The 19,087-nt window shown below is 42.8% G+C and overlaps 1 pseudogene; it reads left to right on the forward strand.

The window, feature by feature from the left end:
* The first annotated feature begins 1,168 nt into the window (after nucleotides 1–1,168).
* Nucleotides 1,169–5,733, forward strand: LOC102145775 (sal-like protein 4; annotated as a pseudogene).
* The last annotated feature ends 13,354 nt before the right edge of the window (nucleotides 5,734–19,087 follow it).

Raw genomic sequence — 19,087 nt, forward strand, 5'->3', positions numbered from 1 at the left:
GGGATGTAATGGTTCATCTGACAAAAAGTCTGTCTCATTTGTTCATTTTAGCAGATATTTCTTGAGCATCTGCTGTATTTCAGGCACTCTGCTGGGTGCTAAGAATGTAACAATGAATGAGACACAGAGGCTAATCTCAGTTGTTGCAAGATGACCTCCAGCAAAATATTGGGCCACCATGAGCATATGTATATAAACTATATTTAGTTAAAATCTTTTACATACTTCACTCATCTTTTAAAACAATTATTTAACTAATTATTATTATTTAAATTTAACGTAATTATTTAACTACTTATATGACAGCTTGTTTTAAAATCATTCAACTAATCATTTGTGCTTATTTATTAAATTTTTCTAATTTTAAAAGAAATAGTAATCTTACGCTGGATTACTTGTTGAGAATGTTGAGAAAAATGTCAGATTATTAAATTTTTAATAATTGAATTCAATTTTTAGTAATGCCCAGGCGCAGTGGTTCATGCCTGTAATCCCAGCACTTTGGAAGGCCGAGGCAGCCGGGTCACGAGGTCAGGAGTTCGAGACCAGTCTGGCCAATATGGTGAACCCCTGTCTCTACTAAAAATACAAAAATGAGCTGGGCATGGTGGCGGGTGCCACCACCTCCAGCTCCTTTGGAGGCTGAGGTGGGAGAATCGTTTGAACCCGGGAGGCAGAGGTTGCAGCAAGCTGAGATCACGGCATTGCACTCCAGCCTGGGCCACAGGAAGAGACTCTGTCTCAAAAAAAAAAAAAAAAAAATTACTTTTTGAGGCATATGTAATTCACATTTGTTGAAAATAGGAGAAACCTTGGCAATTTCGTATGCTTCAACTTAATCATGTTATCTGACTGTAAACTAACATATTGGACCATCTTGTTTAGTTCTAGGGCTCATCTACTGCAAGTAATATCATATTCTAGCATTGGGGCTATTGTGAAGTATATGCTTAAAACTTGATCATTATGGTAGGGTTGACTTTGGGAGGTTATGTGAAGAAGTCATATAACCTCATAAAGAGTCAGAAAGGTGACGTGAAAAATCACCTTAGGAAGACTGAATATGTATCAACCCTGTAAAATGTTAATGTAACCTGATTTAATATATTAGCAGCCTCAAATAAGGAAAGTGTCAATCAAAAAGAGACAGGCAGGAGATTGTGCAGCCATGGAGATGAGAGAAAGGAGAGGGACCATTAGGATACTCAGGTTAGTACTGTCCATCTAGAAAGAAATTTCGACCAAGAGAATTTTTCTGTATCTTTGAGGTATAATTTACATATGATAAAACCTTCAGTGTTAAATTAAATGAATTTTGGCAATTATGTACAACCATGAAATCCAAAATATAGTATATTTTCTTCACCTCAGAAAATTCCAAGCCCTTTCTAATCAAAACCAACCCCCTTCCAGGCAACCACTTTCTGATATTTTTCACTTTGAATAATGTAGCCTATTCTAGAACTTGGTGCAAGTGGAATCATCTGTATATATCCCTTTCTGTAAGGCTTCTCTTGCTAAATATAATTTTTTGAGATTCATCCATGTTTTGGGGCATATCAGTAGCTTTAAAAAATATTGCTGAGTAGTATTTTATTGTATGAATATACTACAATTTGTTTATCCATTCTCCTGCTTAGGATTGACCAGCATATACCTTTTACTGTGATTAAAGCATATATATAACATAAAAGTTACCATTTTAACCACTTTTAAGTGTGTGTCATTTTCACTGGCATTAAGCACATTTATAATTTGTGCACCTATCACCTATCCAGAACTTTTGATAATTCCAAACAGAAGCTCTGTAGTTATAAAATGGTAATTCCCCATTCTTTCCCCAGCCCCTACGCCCCTGGTAACCCCCATACAACTTTATGTCCCTATGAATTTGACAATTCTAGGCACCTCATATAAATGAAATCATACAGTATTTGTCTTTCAAAGGCTGGGTTATTTCAGTTAGCATAATATTCTCAAAGTTCATCTGTGTTGTAGCATGTGTCAGAATTTCATTCTTTCTTAGCGCTGAATAATATTCCATTATATGTATATACCATATTTTATTTATTTGTTCATTTAACGATAGACACTTGCACTGTTTTTTGCCTTTTGGCTACTGTGAATGCTGCTGCTATGAACAACGGTACACAAATACCTGTTTGAGTCCCTGCTTTCAATTCTCTTGGGTATATACCCAGAAATTGAATTGTTGAATCATGTGGTAATTCTATGTTTAATTTTTTGAGGAGCTGCCATACTGTTTTCTGTAGTGGCCGCACCTTTTACATCCTCACTAGCAATGCACAAATGTTCCAATTTCTCCGTGTCTTTGCCAACACTTGTTATTTTCAGGTTTTAATTTTTTTAAATAAGTTATCCTAATGGATGTGAAGTGGTATCTCATTGTGGGTTTGATTTGCATTTTCCTCACACCACGTCGAGGCACAAGCTGGCAAAACCCCAGCACATCAACTAGGAGGAGGACCAGGGTGAGGAGCAGCCAGAGAAGCTGACCCTAGCATTTGCAGATGTGACCCCAGTGGCTCTGGTGGCCTGGGAGCCAGGGCTGCTGTAACAAACAACCACAAACGCGATGGCTTAAAACAACAGAAATGTATTCTCTCATCGTTCTGGAGGCCAGACATCCAAACTTTAGGTGCTCCAGCGAACCGCCCAGGGAATCACGATGATAAAGTGGCTTCATTGGGAGGAAACACACAAATGTGAGAAATGTTGTGCAGAGTTCTTTAGCATCTTTGAGTTCTTAGAACATAAGAAAAATTGCACTGAAAATCCACCAGTTGTGTTGTCATCATGAATGACAGCGAGGGGCCAGTGCCTTCAGGAGACTTCTCTGGAGCTGTGCTGAGCCACCAGCCACTTTGTTCAAACAGTAAGGATGGTCACAGGGAGAACGGTGGCCGCTTAGGGAACATGAAGAAGGAGCTGGGTGTGGAGTTTGTGGTGTACCTAAAAACCAGAGGTGGCCTGCCACCCACACTCCAGGAGATAAGCTATTTACTCAAAGGCAAAGTAGCCAACACTATGTGAGCCTGCAGGCACTACAGGGCACCAAAGTGGTAATAAATCAGTGGAGCTAAGATGCACTGCCAGCCTCTGTGCCCAGGATCAACAGCATCCCGTGGGTCCTTGAGAAGATCCTGTGCCGCAGCAGCTATGGTAGATTCAGCTCACCAATCAGATCCACATCCAGGTGGATAAGTGGGCCTTAGCACGCCTTGCACTCAGGTGGGGAAGGGGCCAACACCCTGAAGACCTTGTGCAGTCACCTGTCCCAGCAGGTTCCTGCAGCTGTGGTTTTGCTCAGCCTGAAAGCTGGAAGCCAAGGTCTGTCTCTGGACACCTTGAAACAAGCCATACTAACTCACACCAACATCCTTTTCACCACCAGTTCTCCATCCTCAGGGCTGATGCCCTTTGCTGTGAAGCTGGATGGGACCAGGGTGCTTCAAATGTAATGTTCCCCCTCTTGAGTGCTTTGCTTCCTAAGGCCCCGGGCTTGGTGCACTTCCAAAGTCCTTTCTCCACTGGGGCACTAGACCCATCCAAGAAAGGGAAGGGGAAGCCACTGAACCTCAGTGGATGTCAAACCCGAAGATGAGGTGATCCTCTACAAGGACAAGTGTAAGTATTGTAGCAAGGTTTTTTGAGACTGATAACTCCTTGCAGATCCACCTCCATTTTCACATGGGAAGAGAGACCCTTTGTGTGCTCTTTCTGTGATAACTGCTTCACCACCAAGGGCAACCTCAAGATGCACGTTCACCAACATCCTCAGGTGAAGGCAAACCCTCAGCTGTTTGCTGAGCTCTAGGTCAAAATGGTGGTAGGGATCACATCCCCTATGCATTCTTTGTACATCAGTAGATGAACTGAGTCTCTCTTTAGACACAAAACCTGTTCTTGTAATCCCCTCTGTAGGGCTACTTCGAAAGCTCTCTTTGGGGCCTAACCCCAAGGACCTCACAGGTGACCCATTGCCCAGTGACCTGTAGCCCACGCTTCCTGGCATGGGGCCAAACCATAATTCCTCAAGGGTTGGTGGCTTCCAAGAAGGTGGGACCCCTGAACCAGGATCAGAGACTCTGAAATTGCAGCAGCTGGTGGAGCATATCGACATGACCACCACGGACCTCAACAAATGCCTCATTTGCCACCAAGTATTAAGCTGCTAAAGTTCCCTCTAAATGCTTTGCTGCATCCGTACTCCAGAGACACCGTTCCAGTGTAAGATCTGCTAAAGCTCCCTCTAAATGCATTGCTGCATCCGCACTCTGGAGACACCATTCCAATGTAAGATCTGTGGCTGAACTTTTTCTACCAAAAGCATCCCTTAAGATACATTGGGATTCACCAACCCAACACATCTATAAAGGCACATCATCTGTGCCTTTTCTATCAGAAGAAGTTCACCAGTGCTGTGTTGTTGTATCAGCATATTCAGATGGACATGGACAGTCAGACTCCCAACCTTCCCCTGCCAGAGAATTCCTGTGACTTTATGGGTCCTGAGCCAATGACGGTGGAGGAGAATGGCAGCACCAGTGCCATGTGCCATAATGATGTTTTTGAAAGCACCAGTGTAGATGAAGTCAGCTCCCAGGAGGCCTCTAGTAGCTCCTCAAAGGTCCCTGTGCCTCCTCCCAGCATGCAGTAGGCATCACCTATACTAGGGTTCACCACGATGTCTTCTTCAGATGCCCTGGGAAACGTGGGTCCTGCCCCTTTTGGCCTGCAGCACCAGAGCAGCAGAGAAAACAGTTCCATGAAGAGAAACAGTTTGACCAACGACTGGTCCTCACCGATGGGAGCCCGGGAGTATCAGAGCTGAAGTCCAGACATCATGGAAATCACAGCCTTCCAGGTACTCTCCCCAGCCAATGGCCAAGTAGGAAGGATCAGTCAGTCTCCTGATGCCAGAGACAAAGCAGAAAGCTCTGAAAACAGCCCGATTAAGACAGAAGGTTGGAGCCATCTCCCTTCAATGTTTATCCGAGCTCAGCCAATCTATGTCAAAGTTGAAGTCCCTGGCACATTTGTTGAACCCTCCACATTGTCCCTGGGGATGACCCCTTTGTCAGCGGCCTAACCATGCCAACAGGCCAAGCAACACAGCTGCACACGGTGTGGGAAGAACTTCTTACCCATTAGCCTTCTTCAGGTTCACGAGCAGACTCACACTGGAGAGAAACCTTTTGCATGCAACATTTGTGGGTGAGCTTTTACCACCAAATGCAACTGGAAGGTCCACTATATGACTCAGCACGCCATGGTAGGAAGCTGGCTATTAAGAACACCATAACTCTGTTAGGTACAGATGGAAAGAGTCTCAAATATTTCCCAGGGAAATCCTGTCCACTTCGGTGAACTTGGGCCCTGTTGTGTGGAACCAGGACACCAGCACACTCAATGGTGGTATAGCCATGAAGACCAATGAGATCTCTGATCCAGAGTGGCGGTGTTCCTACCCTCCTGGTTTCCTTGGGAATCAACTTCAATATAAATAACGCCACTGTCTCCAACGTGGATGGCTTCCATTGGGGTATCAGTGCAGATATGGCAAAAACAGGTGCTTCTGGGAGCATTCCCAAACACCAGTTTCCTCACTTCCTGGAAGAAGACGAGATTGTGGTCAGCCAAACTCAAGGAGAACTTGCGTGGAAAGAGAAATGCAAGCAGATTGAAATCTCTAGAATCTGCTCTTTTTAATAAGAACTCATCTCCTAGCCGGATGCAGTGGCTCGAGCCTATAATTGCAGCACTTTGGGAGACCGAGGCAGGCAGATCACGAGGTCAAGAGATCAAGACCATCCTAGCCAACATGGTGAAATGCTGTCTCTACTAAAAATACAAAAATTAGCTGGGTGTGGTGGCGAGTGCCTGTAATACCAGCTACTCGGGAGGCTGAGGCAGGAGAATCATTTGAACCCGGGAGATAGATGATGCAGTGAGCCGAGATCATGCCACTGCACTCTGCCCTGGTGATAGAGCCAGACTCTGTCTTAAAAAAAAAAAAAAAAGAACTCATCTCCTCCTGTTTTCTTTTTCTTACTGGTATGCAAATGATGTTTATAAGGGTTATGACCACAATCTCAGGCAAGTTCTACAATCATGATTGTTGCTATGCTGCTTTGCAAAAAGTGAACAACAACAAAAAAAATCACACCCAAACAAGTACAGACTAAAATTCTTTTTTAAATTTTGGAAAGAAGTGGGTCTTGCAAAGTAGCTTTGTTACTTGTGACAAACTGTATACATAGAATCTTTGTACAACCTAGAGTGACTTTTTCCAAAGACTGTTATCTATTTCAAGGTAGAACCATTGGACCTTACTGAACCACAGTGGAAAAGACAACTAACTACTTAGCCTGTTGAAAAGAGAGGTACTGGATACTCCATAGTAACTGATGTGGGTAAAAGGACAAGGCCCTTTATCTATTTAGGTACCTGTTTTATATGTCCGCAACCCTGTCTCCATCTTTTTGTTTGTTTGTTTGTTTGAATGTACTTAAAAAACAACAGAGAAACCTAAGGCTGTGGAATTATAAAATTGCTTCAGCCTTAGTACCTTAAGTGGGATGCCCTCATATCTACTTATATTAGTCCTTAGGGAGTCAATGTCTGTGTTGCTGCTTATTTAGATACAGCTCAGTTGGCCTCAGAGTGCCCGTGTCCTGTCTGCATCTCTCAGATGCCTTTGTCTTCCTGAACTCCAGAAGAGGTGGGCACTTGAGCGGGGGAAGCTCAGCTGACTTAATTTAGCTTGCCAGTGGCTACTCTATTGGAGAACTAGGTTTTCATTCTTAAGAAGAAACTTATGGAAGGGCATTTTCTATTACAAACTCACATACTAATTTTTTTGTTTAATTTCCTTAGTGTGACTTACGCCAAGTAATTATGAAGATTTTTTTCCTTGAATATTTCATGAAGGCTACAAAGTTGGGACAGGCAAGTCCTAGGTGTGAAAGCTTTAATTTATCTACCTCATTTATTTTTCTTTTTTTTTTTTTGTAGCCATAGTGTTTGTTTTCCTATTTTAAGACCACTGAAGAATTCCCAGGCCCTGTCATAAACCTAAAAGTTGATGTTTTGGTGGGAAAAATTGGACGTTCAAGATGTTTTTGCGACTCCATTTTTTGTAATATTTTGTACATGTAACAATATTGAGCGAATGAAACATTGCTGTAGACTGGATGTGGTGGCTCACATATGTAATCCCAGTGCTTTGGGAGACCGAAGCGGGAGGATCACTTGAGCCCAGGAGTTCAAGACCAGCCTGGGCAGCATGATGAGACCTTGTTTCTACAAATAATAAAAAATCAGGTGGGGGTGATGTGCGTCTATGGCCCCAGCGACTCAGGAGGCTGAAGTGGAAGGATCACTAGAGCCTGGGAAGTCGAGGCTGCAGTGAGCCATGATTGCACCACTGCACTCCAGCCTGGGCAGCAGAGTGAGACTCTGTCTCCATAAAACAAAACAAAACAAAGCAAAACAAAACAAAGCAAAGTAAAGCAAAGCAACATTGCTCTAATGATTTAATGAGAAGAAGAATGATAAATTCTAACCCCTGGGAAGGAAGTCTATCCCCTTTCTGTGGAAGGCCCTGATTGAAATGTGGATCCAAGACTGTTGGCCAAAATCTTGTCTGTCAGTTATTGCACCTGACTTGAGGATTCCTCACCACATATTCCTTTTTTTTTTTTTTTTGCCAAGTTGTACTTTCCTTCTGGAATTGTAAACGAGCACAGTGATAGTACCTATTTATGCTGCGAAGTGGATACTGTTACAGAGAACACAGCAGGGTTTTCTCACTATTGAGCTAATAATGCCCTTGTGAATATATGATCTACAGAGAAACTCCTATAGTTGTACCTGCTGATACTGTCTGTCTGTTGGAAAATAAATTTTGAATGTTTATTCCCTCCCCCGAAAAATATTTCTAGGATTTTTGTAAGGATTGCATTGAATGTGTAGATTGCTTTGGGTAGTATTGTCACCTTAGCAATATTTAACTCTTCCAATCCATGAACATAGGATTTCTTTGCACTTATTTATGTCTTTTTAAATTTCTTTTAGCAGTGTTTTGTAATTTTCAGCATAGAAGTCTCTCTATTCTTTGGTTAAGTTTATTCCTAAACATTTATTCTTTTTTTGATGCTATTTTAAGTGGAATTGCTTTCTTAATTTCATTTTTAGATTGTTCATTGCTAGTGTATAGAGATGCAAACTGATTTTCGTGTTTGATTGGATATCTCACAACTCTGCCGAATTTATTTATTAGCTTCAATTTTTGTGTGTGGAATATTTAGGGTTTTCTACATATGAGATCATGTTATATGTGAACAGTTACTTCTTCTTTTCCAATTTGGATGCCTTTTATTTTGCTTTCCTAATTGCTCTGGCGAGAACTTCCAATACTATGTTGAATAAAAATGGTGAAATCTGGCATCCTTGTCTGTTTCTAACCTTAGGGGAAAAGCTTTCAGTCTTTCACTATTAAGTGTACTGTTGCCCATTGGTTTTTTATATATGACCTTTATCACATTGAAGTGACCAGTGGATTTTGTATTGGCAAGACCATCACTAATATGGAGTTGGATTCAGAAATTTACAGCCAATGCTGTTTGAGTATTTTGTTTCCATTGGCACAATAAATGTTCCTGAAGGTTGGAACATGTTTACTGATGATATGTGAGATGATTTTATGAGGCACAATAAAACAGTATCAAAAAACATTCGGTCTCATTTTCCCATTAGCAGAATTTAATTTCTCACATGAAATTCTTTTTTTAACCTGTCTGATTATATCATTGAGAAGTCTCAGTCTGATGATTCTACATCTTTAACACTTCTCTAACACTAGGTAACTTTTCACAACGAGAGAGTAAATTTCAGTTGTAGTACCTTTAGCAAACCACAGTATCTCATTAGATTTTGATGGTGTTGTCTTATTTTGTTTGCATTTATTTTTCCTTTTATTTCTGACAAATGATGTAGGTTTTTCACTTATTTATAGCTGCAAAATAATTATAGAGTAGAAATGTAAAGCTTTATTTTAAAAATTCAGTATTTTAAATATTTAAGTAATATCCAGGAGAGCTGGCCTTTATAAAGCTATGCAAATGCATCCATTTGACTAAGGGGTAAGTTGCTAATACCAGGAATGAGATATAAACAACTTACTTTCTCATCAAATGAATGGCGCTTTGCATGGGGAATACAGATATGCAAGGTTCAATTAAATCGATGTGAAATTTGATGATGCCCTACTTTCCCTAAACCCAGGGAGGAAGAAAGAGGAAGGTCCTGGAGTAAAAATCTATGATTTTTTGACCTTCAGACCAACAGTTCCTACAACCCCTAAGGAAACTTGTGTTACGCGTATCCAGGGTTGAAGGTCAGCATTTCTATCAGCGTGCCTCAACACAGCAATAGCAGTGACGTGGACTAAGTGGGCATCTTATTATGTCCGGCTAACCTGGAGTGTTGGCCACATCTGAGCATAACCCAAACTTTAGTGGTGGCCGGGGTTTCCAGAGAGAGGCTTCCCAGGCACATAAAAACACTGATCCTTAAAATTTTAGCATTCTGAAATGCAAGCGCATTCTCACATTTTAACAAATAATTTGTATCTCCTCTTAATTGCCATATGATTTTTTAAAAGTTGCAAAGACAGTTTTACATTTAAGGGAGACCTACCGGCTTCAACTCTATTAGGAAGTATCTGGTGACAAAGGAAAAAAAAAAACTTCTCCATATAAAGATGTATTTGTTTGGGGGATTTAAACCCCTCCCCACAAAGGGCTGGTCCAGGAGCCCCTTAATGAGATAGTAAATAACAGTAACAGTGAATACAGCAAACAGTCATGTAGGTGGCACCTGAATGACCAAAGTTTAAAAAATACGAAGCAGGACCATCTGTTACTACGGGATGAATGCATCAGTCCATCTTATCTTGATGCTGCTGAACATTTGATGCATCTAACTCCTCTAGCTCGGAGTATCTAATCATCAGATGACCTTTGAATATTACTTGGCTGTTGACAGGGAGAGAAAATACTGGTCACATGGAGTTAGAGAAATCCAATCTGTGTGATAATGATTTTGCATTGAAAACAATTCAATTAACTTTTTGGTTTTAAACATTAATCTTGAGAACTTGGGTAATGTGAATCTGCAACTGAAAACGGATCCATTGTGAGTGTGCTGGCAAAATTGAGGATTCAGTTTGCAGAGCTGAGGCTTGTATGTGGGACTACAGAACAAGCACCCAGGTAATTAATGGCTTTACCCAGACCTTCATGAGCACTGGCTGGGAGTGAGACGTATCCAGACGGGGGAATCTCTGAGGGACCAGCTGGATCCTGGTCCAATGTAGAAAGCCATTTATGCCATTCAATGCATTTTTATTTGTTTGTTTTTGTTTTTGAGACATAGCCTTGCTCTGTGGTCCAGGCAAGAGTGCAGTGGCACGATCTCGGCTCAGTGCAACCTCTACCTCTTGGGTTCAAGCCATTCTCTTGCTTCAGCCTCTCAGGTAGCTGGGATTACAGGCTTGCACCACCATGCCCAGCTATTTTTTTGTGTTTTGGTAGAGATGGGGTTTCACCATGTTAGTCAGGCTGGTCTCAAACTCCTGGCCTCAAGCAATCTGCCTGCCCCGGCCTCCTAAAATGCTGGGATTACAGGCACGATCCACTGTGCCCGGTCCATTCAATCCATTTTTCAAGTAGCTGCTAATGTCTCCTAATCCTGCCTCCCCAAAATAACAAATAATAAACTCACTATACAAAATTCTGGGCTAGGCGTGGTGGCTCAGGCCTGTAATCCCAGCACTTTGAGAGGACAAGACGGGTGGATCACCTGAGGTCAGGAGTTCGATACCAGCCTGGCTAACATGGTGAAACTCTGTCTCTACTAAAAATACAAAAAAAATTAGCCATGCCTGGTGGCACACACTTGTAATCCCAGCTACTCAGGAGGCTGAGGCAGGATAATTGCTGGAACCTGGGAGGCAGAGGTTGCAGTGAACCAAGATTGCGCCACTACACTCCAGCCTGGGTGACAGTGAGACTCTGTCTCAAAAAAAAAAAAAAAAAAATATTCTGATGTATTTAATGGTTCAGGATAGTTACGTGATTTGGAGAGGCTAAGACAGAGTGATCAATTCCACTTGGGTGGAAATTTATCTGGTTTTCTTCAATTCTAGGTACATTTCTCTATTTACCGTATTGGTGGGGTTACAAGTGAACAACCTTCAAGAATTTTCCCCTTCCCTTTCCTCCCCTCTTCTGTCCTCCCCTCCCCATCTTTCGTCTCCTCTCTCTTCCCTTTCTTGCCTTCTCTCTCCTACCTTTCCTTCCCTCCTCTTTCTTCCATCCTTTCCTTTCTTCTTCTCTCTATCTTTTCTTTCCCTCCACAAATGAATATCTGCTTTGTATTAGATCCTGTGCTAGTGGCAAGGGATAAACAATGCAGATAGCCACTAATTTCTTAGACCGTACAACCCAGTGAGGGGCGAGGAGGGAGATACAGATGAGTAGTTGTACTGATTATTGCTGATGTTTATTGAGCAAGTTCTGGGTGCCAGGTACTATTCCAAGAGTTTTACATGTTTTGATTCATCTAGCCCTTACAACACCCCATGAGAAAGGTACTAGTTTTATTTTGTTTACAAAGAAACTGAAGCACAGAGAGGTTAAGTAACTTACCTGAGGTCACACAGCTAGGAAATAGATGCTCTTGGACCGGAACTCTAGCAGTCTGGTTCTTGAATCCACACTCCTAAACCCTAACCATATACAGTATGAAAAGGACCAGAAGAGGAGAAATGCAAGGTTTTGTGGGATCTTGGAAGACAAGCACTTTTGTGGGTGCCTTTTGGGGTGATGTGGTGCTATTGAGGATGATGACAACATGATTGGAGGAAAGAGTGCCAGAAGTTACAGGCAAAAGAAACAAGAACTTACTGGACAAGAGAAAACCTTGTAGGATGGAGGCTTCCAAGTCCTCAGAAGATTAAGTGCTTACTCAGCTACTGATAATACTCCCTGAAAGGAGAGAGGATCCCATCTGATCCTCAGAGAAGCTTCCTGTGGCTATCATCATGGGCATCCTGGCCCCTCCTGATGGTTTGAGAGATGCTGCCCCTTTGTTTGACTTTCTACCAAAGGCAAGTACCAGCTGACACCCAGCACATTCTTGTGTGTTTACATAGGGCAAGGTGAATCGAAGGACAGTTTCCCTGGAGCGATCCCCACTCCTGCACCCCAGCAGAACCAAACCTCATGCTGTGTGAGGAACCTTCCTGCAACCTCTAATGCAACCTTCCTGCCTGGTGGGGAGGTAGGAGGAGGTGTCTAGAGGACGTGATCTCTGAAGGGTGATGTATTAATCCGTTCTCACGCTGCTATAAAGATATTACCCAAGACTGGGTAACTTATAAACAAAGGAGGTTTAATTGACTCACAGTTCCACATGGTTGGAGAAGCCTCAGGAAATTTACAATCATGGTGGAAGGGGAAGCAGGCACCTTCTTCACAAGCCAGCAGGAGAGAGTGTGAGCATGTAGGAAAAAAACTACTGTTTATGAAACCAACAGATCTCATGAGAATTCACTCACTATCCCAAGAACAGCATGGGGAAAACCACCCCCATAATCCAATCACTTCCGTTCCTCAACACGTGGAGATTGCAGGTCCCTCCCTTGACACATGGGGATTAAAATTTGAGATGAGATTTGGGTGTGGACACAGTGAAACCATATCAGGTGAGTAGGAGTTTATATGTGACAGCAGTGGCAGGGAAGGGAAGAGAAAGTGGGGACCATCCGGACTACTGCAAGTCGTTGAGCAGGGATGACGGTGAAATGAAGCTGAGAAGCAAGATGTGAAGCTTGAGGGATAGTCGGAGGCCAGGTGTGCAGGGCCTTGCAAGCATGACCCTGAGTTTGGCCTCTCTCCTAGGAGCAGTAGACCATTCTGAACACTCTTAGAAAGACCATACATGATTATTGTGACTCACAGTATTAAGCATTTCTTATATATCATGGACTGTACTAATGATATGCAATAGTTCACTTATTCTCCACAACAGCTAGTGGTATGGGTTCTATTATTTACCCCATTTTATAGATGAAGAAATTGAGGAATTGAGAAATTAAGAAACTTGCTCAAGGCCACTCATCTAGCAAGTGGTGAAGCTCTGTTTGAACCTGGAGGTTCTGAATCCAGGGTCTGCACATTTACGCCTTATACGACGTGTCCAAATTGGTCAGGGTCCACCAGACTATCGGCAGTTAGAAGGCCCTCTCTTCCAATGAGCAGTTTTCTGCATGTTTGCCCAGGTCTCCCTTGTCTTCATCTTGAATGAACTGAGCAGCTGCAAATTCCATCCTTCACAATTCAGTTTCAGAGCGCGTATGACTGAGCCGAGATGAATTCGAGCTTAATCTTGCATGCCTAACGAAGTTGCAGAGGTATTTCAGAAATTCTCCTGCTTCTATTAGTGAGATAGTGTGTGAGGCTTATTTCCACCGACAGGCAGTTTTATCATTATTTTTTAAGCAGGGACTTGTCTCAAATAGTTCAGGCGGTGTCAAAAGGAGAGATAACAAACCTCCTAGAATAAAACGTCAGTGCAAGAAAAAAGCTAAATGTCAGTTAGTCCAGCCCCCTCAATGCACAGGAAGGACAGGAATGGTTCCTGTGGCTCCTCCTCTGTACCCTTAGCCATCTGTGGGCAGAGGGCCCCTCTGGCTAACTAGGAAGCAGTATAGCATGGGAGATTGGGTTGGAGTTTTGGTGACAGGGGGATCTGAGTTTGAATTCCACCTCTGCCAAAGTTTTGCTAGTTGTGGGACCTTAGGCAAGGGACTTTACCTTCTTGGAATTCAGAATCCCCATCTGTAAAATGGGGTAGGAGAATTGCCTTGCCGGAGGAACTGTGAAGATTAAGTGCTTACTGCAATGCCTGATACAGAGCAGGCACTCAATAAATGGTAGTGTTCTGTCCTCAAATGCAAGTGAGGAGTAGGGAGTAAAACTCTCTGACCATGGGGAGCTTATCATCTAGCAGGGAGACAGGACTGCAAACAAATTCACTAATTGCTGGAAAAGAGAAAGATACAAAGTGTTATGGGAACAGACAGAAAGGAGAGTCTGAGTCTGCTTGAGAAGTGGCAGAAAGATCTGAATAGGTAACATTTGTCTAAGGATTTGAAGGATGGGTAGGAGTTCACCATGCAGGTATCAGAAAAGATTTCCAAGTAAGGGAGGCAGGCAGACAATGATGATAACCAAAATGAGTGATAAAGAAGAAAAGCAGGAGTTGCGGACTTCTCAGCAGGTAGCTTAGCTGGTCGAGCACTGTCCACAGATCTGTTTTCTGTAGCTAGTTTAAAAACTTAAATTTGAATGTATGTTCTTTTTATTTCCTTGCAAGCTCCATCATTCTTTTAACCTTATGCCTGACCTGGTTCACACCTTTCTGTTACCTGTCCAATGTCTGAGGCATTTGAGTTTCAAACCCCTAAGAACATAGTGGTGAAAAGCACTGTCTTTGGTAAAAAGAGACCTAGATTTGAGTTCCAACTTCTAAATATATTTATGTAAAACACACGATATCATGGTAGCATTTGTACCTATCCAGTGTGCATTATGGTAAGATGGAAAAGGAAGTACCTGGCTTTAAATTTTGCACCAAAATGCTTTATGCTCTATGGCAGTTTTGGTGAATTCCAGGCTTTTAGGCTGATTTTTTGTCTCACTCCTAAATTCTCAACATGGCATGTGTGTTAGTTCAGGTCTTCTGAGAAGTAGATGCTGAGCTGGGATAAGAGGTGTATTATGGACTGAATGTTTACGTCCCTGCAACATTCATGTGTTAAAACCCTAACCTCTATCTAGGAAGTGGGGTTTTTGGGAGGTGATTAGGTCGTAAAAATGGAACCGTTATGAATGGATGGGATGAGTTGCTTTTTTTTTTTTCGAGACAGAGTCTTGCTCTGTCACCCAGGCTGGAGTACAGTGGTGTGATCTAGGCTCACTGCAAGCTCCGCCTCCTGGGTTCACACCATTCTCCTGTCTCAGCCTCCTGAGTAGCTGGGACTAAAGGTGCCTGCCACCATGCGTGGCTAATTTTTTGTATTTTTAGTAGAGACGGGGTTTCACCATGTTAGCCAGGATGGTCTCGATCTCCTGACCTGGAGATCTGCCCACCTCGGCTTCCTGTAGTGCTGGGATTACAAGTGTGAGCCACTGCACCCGGCCAGTGCTCTTTTAAAAGGGATTTCAGAGAGCTCACTCATCCTCTTTCTTTCACATAAGGGTGCAATGAAAAGTTGGCTGTCTGCAACCAGGAAGAGGCTGGAAGCTCTCAGAACTGTGAGAAATAAATGTAGGTTGTTTAAGCCCCCCAGGCTAAGGTACTCTGTGATAGCAACCTGAAATAAGATGAGATATGAAAGGTTTATTTTAGGAAATGCCTGTGAAGAATAAAGAGGAGAGAGTAAAAGTGATCAGGGAGAGACTTCAACTGTGATACAGGTCTGACACCTGTGAAAGAAGAGAGGGAAGGATGGATTGGATAAGAAGAGCCTCAGATCATAGTGCAGCTCTAGAGTCTCTACCAGACTAATGGGGACACCCAGAGCAGACACTGTCCATTAGACAAATCCTGCAGCTGCAGGAATGGCTCTGATCCAGGATGCCCTTCACCCTCCCTTCTCCCAGTCCTCAGTCGTTGGCAAGGAACAGCCCAGCAGAAGCATGACCCAGCATGAATGCAGTCATAGATAGATCTGACCAGGACATTTCCATGGTTGCTGCAGCAAGCTCAGTAAATCCTTGTTCAATATTATTAAATCATCATTGCAAGCTGTAGGCTCAATGTGCTGATGTTTCAGCACAGAAAGCATTTATCAGCACTGTTACAGCCTGAGCTGTGTCTCTCCAAAATTCATATGTTGAAGTCCTAACCTGTTTCTCAGAATGTGACTGTGTTTAAAGATGGTCTTTAAAGAGGTAATTAAGATAAAATGAGACCACTAGGGTGGTGGGCCCTAACCCTTATAAGGATGGGTGTCCTTATAAGAAGAGAACATTTGGGGACAGACATGTACAGAGGAAAGACAATGGGAAGATAGAGGGAGAAGATGGCTATTTTCAAGTCATTGAAAGAGGTCTGAGAAGAAGAACTGTGCTGTCACCTTGATCTTGGACTTGCAGCCTTCCAAACTGTAAGGAAATAAATTTATGTTGTTTAAGCTACCCAGCCCATGATTCTTTGATATGATGGCCTGAACAGATTGGATACAAACGTCTAGCTAGATCATGGTATCCACAGGAATACAGAGGTGGGCTGCTGCTCTTTAATACCAGGTTACTAATTTTACTAATAAAAAAATTCATTTATCACCCATGGACCCTTACTATATGTTTGTTTCCTAGGGTTTCCCTAACAAACTGCCACAAACTGCATAGATTAAACAATAGAAATTTGGTCGGGTGTGGTGGCTCACGCCTGTTATCCCAGCACTTTGGGAGGCCAAGGTAAGCAGATCACGAGGTCAGGAGTTTGAGAGCAGCCTGGCCAACATGGTGAAACCCCGTCTCTACTAAAAATACAAAAATTGGTCAGGCATGGTGGTGGGCACCTGTAATCCTAGCTACTCAGGAGGCTGAGGCAGGAGAATCACTTGAACCCAGGAGGCGGAGGTTGCAGTGAGCTGAGGTCATGCCACTGCACTCCAACCTAGGCAACAGAGTGAGACTGTGTCTCAACAAAAAAAGAAAAGAAAAGAAAAGAAATTTATCCTCTTGCAGTAAGGAGGCCAGAAATCTAAAACTGAGGTGTTGATGAGGTTTGTCCCCCCCGAAGGTTCTGAGGGAGAAACCATCCCAACATCTCTCGTCACTTGTGATGTGGCCAGCAGTCCTTGGTATTTCTTGGCTTGTACACACATCACCCCAATATCTGCCTCTGCTGTCACATCTCTCTTTCTTTGTGTGTTCTTTTCTGTCTCCTATAAGGACACTTTCATTGGATTTAGGGCCCACCCTAACTTAGTAGACTCTTATCTCGAGTTTTGTCCTCATTACATTTGCAAGGACCCTATTTCCAAATAAGCTTACATCCTGAGGTTCTGGGTAAACATTAATTTTTCTGTGGGGGACACTATTCAACTCTACACCATGTATTATCTCATTTAATTCCCCATCAACCCTTATATAGTAAGTAGAACTAATACAGGTGGGAAAATGTGAGGTTCAGAGAGGCTAAGTGACTTGCCCAAGTTCACCCATCTGCTATGCCATCAAGCCAGGATTTGAGTTGGGCACTTAGCTCCAGAATCTCCATGTTTAACCAGTCTTTTACATTGTTTGATGAAGGACAGAATCCAAACAGGGTCACCCTCCACTCCTGCTCAAGAAACCACTGATCTTGATTTCTATCACCTTAGCTTAGTTTTGCCTCTACTAGAAGTTCATATAAATGGAACCAGATAATATGTAGTCTTGTGTCTGGGCTTCCTTTACTCAACGTAATGTTTTTCTGTTTGTCTGGCTTTTTTTTTTTTTTTTTTTTTTTTTTTTTTTTGACAGAGTTTCGCTCTTGTTGCACAAGCTGGAGTGCAATGGCACGATCTTGGCTCACCTCAACCTCTGCCTCCCAGGTTGAAGCGATTCTCCTGCCTCAGTCTACTGAGTAGCTGGGATTGCAGGCATGCGCCACCATGCCTGGCTAATTTTGTATTTTTAGTAGAGATGGGGTTTCTCCATACTTAACATAATGTTTTTAAGTGGAGGGTAGGAGGAGGGAAGGATCAGAAAAAATAACTAATGGGTACTAGGCTTAATGCCTGAGTGATCTAATAATCTGTACAACAAATTCCCATGACACGAAGTTTACCTATGTAACAAACCCACACATGTACCCTTGAACTTAAAACACAAGTTTAAAAAAAAGATTCATCGGTATGGTTTGGCTCTGTGTCCCCACCCACATCTTACATTGAAGTTTAATAATCCCCATGTGTCATGGGAGGGACCTGGTGGGAGGTAATTAGAATCATGAGGGTAGGTTTTTCTCATGCTGTTCTTGTGATAGTAAGTCTCATGAGATCTGATGGTTTTGTAAAGGGGAGTTCCCTGCACGTGCGCTCTTGCCTGCTGCCGTGTAAAACGTGTCTTGCTTCCCCTTTGCCTTCCACCATGATTGTGCCGGCTAAGACCTGCTGGGCATCATTCCCAGGAAGTTAAGACATTCTTAATCACAGAATGCGATAGGAGGTCAGCACAAGATACGGGTCATAAAGACCTTGCTGATAAAACAGGTTGCAGTAGAGAAGCCGGCCAAAACCCACCAAGGCCAAGATGGCGACAATAGGGACCTCTGGTCATCCTCACTCCTGTATTCCCACCAGCTCCATGACAGTTTACAAATGCCATCACAATGTCAGGAAGTTACCCTACAAGGTCTAAAAAGGGGAGGCATGAATAAGCCGCCCCTTGTTTAACATGTGATCGATAAATAACCATAAAAATGGACAACCTACAGCCCTCAAGGGTGCTCTGCCTATGGAGATCCAAGAACCCTCTCTTGGGATCTGGATCAGGACCCTTTTCTGGTAACAATAGCTTACTGCAGCCTCTGCCTCCCAGGATCCTCCCACTGTCAGAGGCATTAGAAATAGAACAACTCCATCTTAAATAGGAGCTGGGTAAAATGAGGCTGAAACCTACTGGGCTGCATTCCCAGATGGTTAAGGCATTCTAAGTCACAGGATGAGAAAGGAGGTCGGCACAAGATACAGGTCATAAAGACCCTGCTGATGAAACAGCTTGCAGTAAAGAAGCCGGTCAAAGTGCACCAAAACCGAGATGGTGATGAGAAACATCTCTGGTCATCCTCACTGCTACACTTCCACCAGGGCATGACAGTTTACAAATGCCATGGTAATGTTAGGAAGTTACCCTATATGGTCTAAAAAAGGGAGGCATGAATAATTCACCGCTTGTTCATCATATCATCAAGAAATAACCATAAAGCCCTTGGGGCTGCT

This window comes from Macaca fascicularis, chromosome 20 (genome assembly GCF_037993035.2).
Source record: "Macaca fascicularis isolate 582-1 chromosome 20, T2T-MFA8v1.1".
Taxonomy (NCBI): Eukaryota; Metazoa; Chordata; class Mammalia; order Primates; family Cercopithecidae; genus Macaca; species Macaca fascicularis.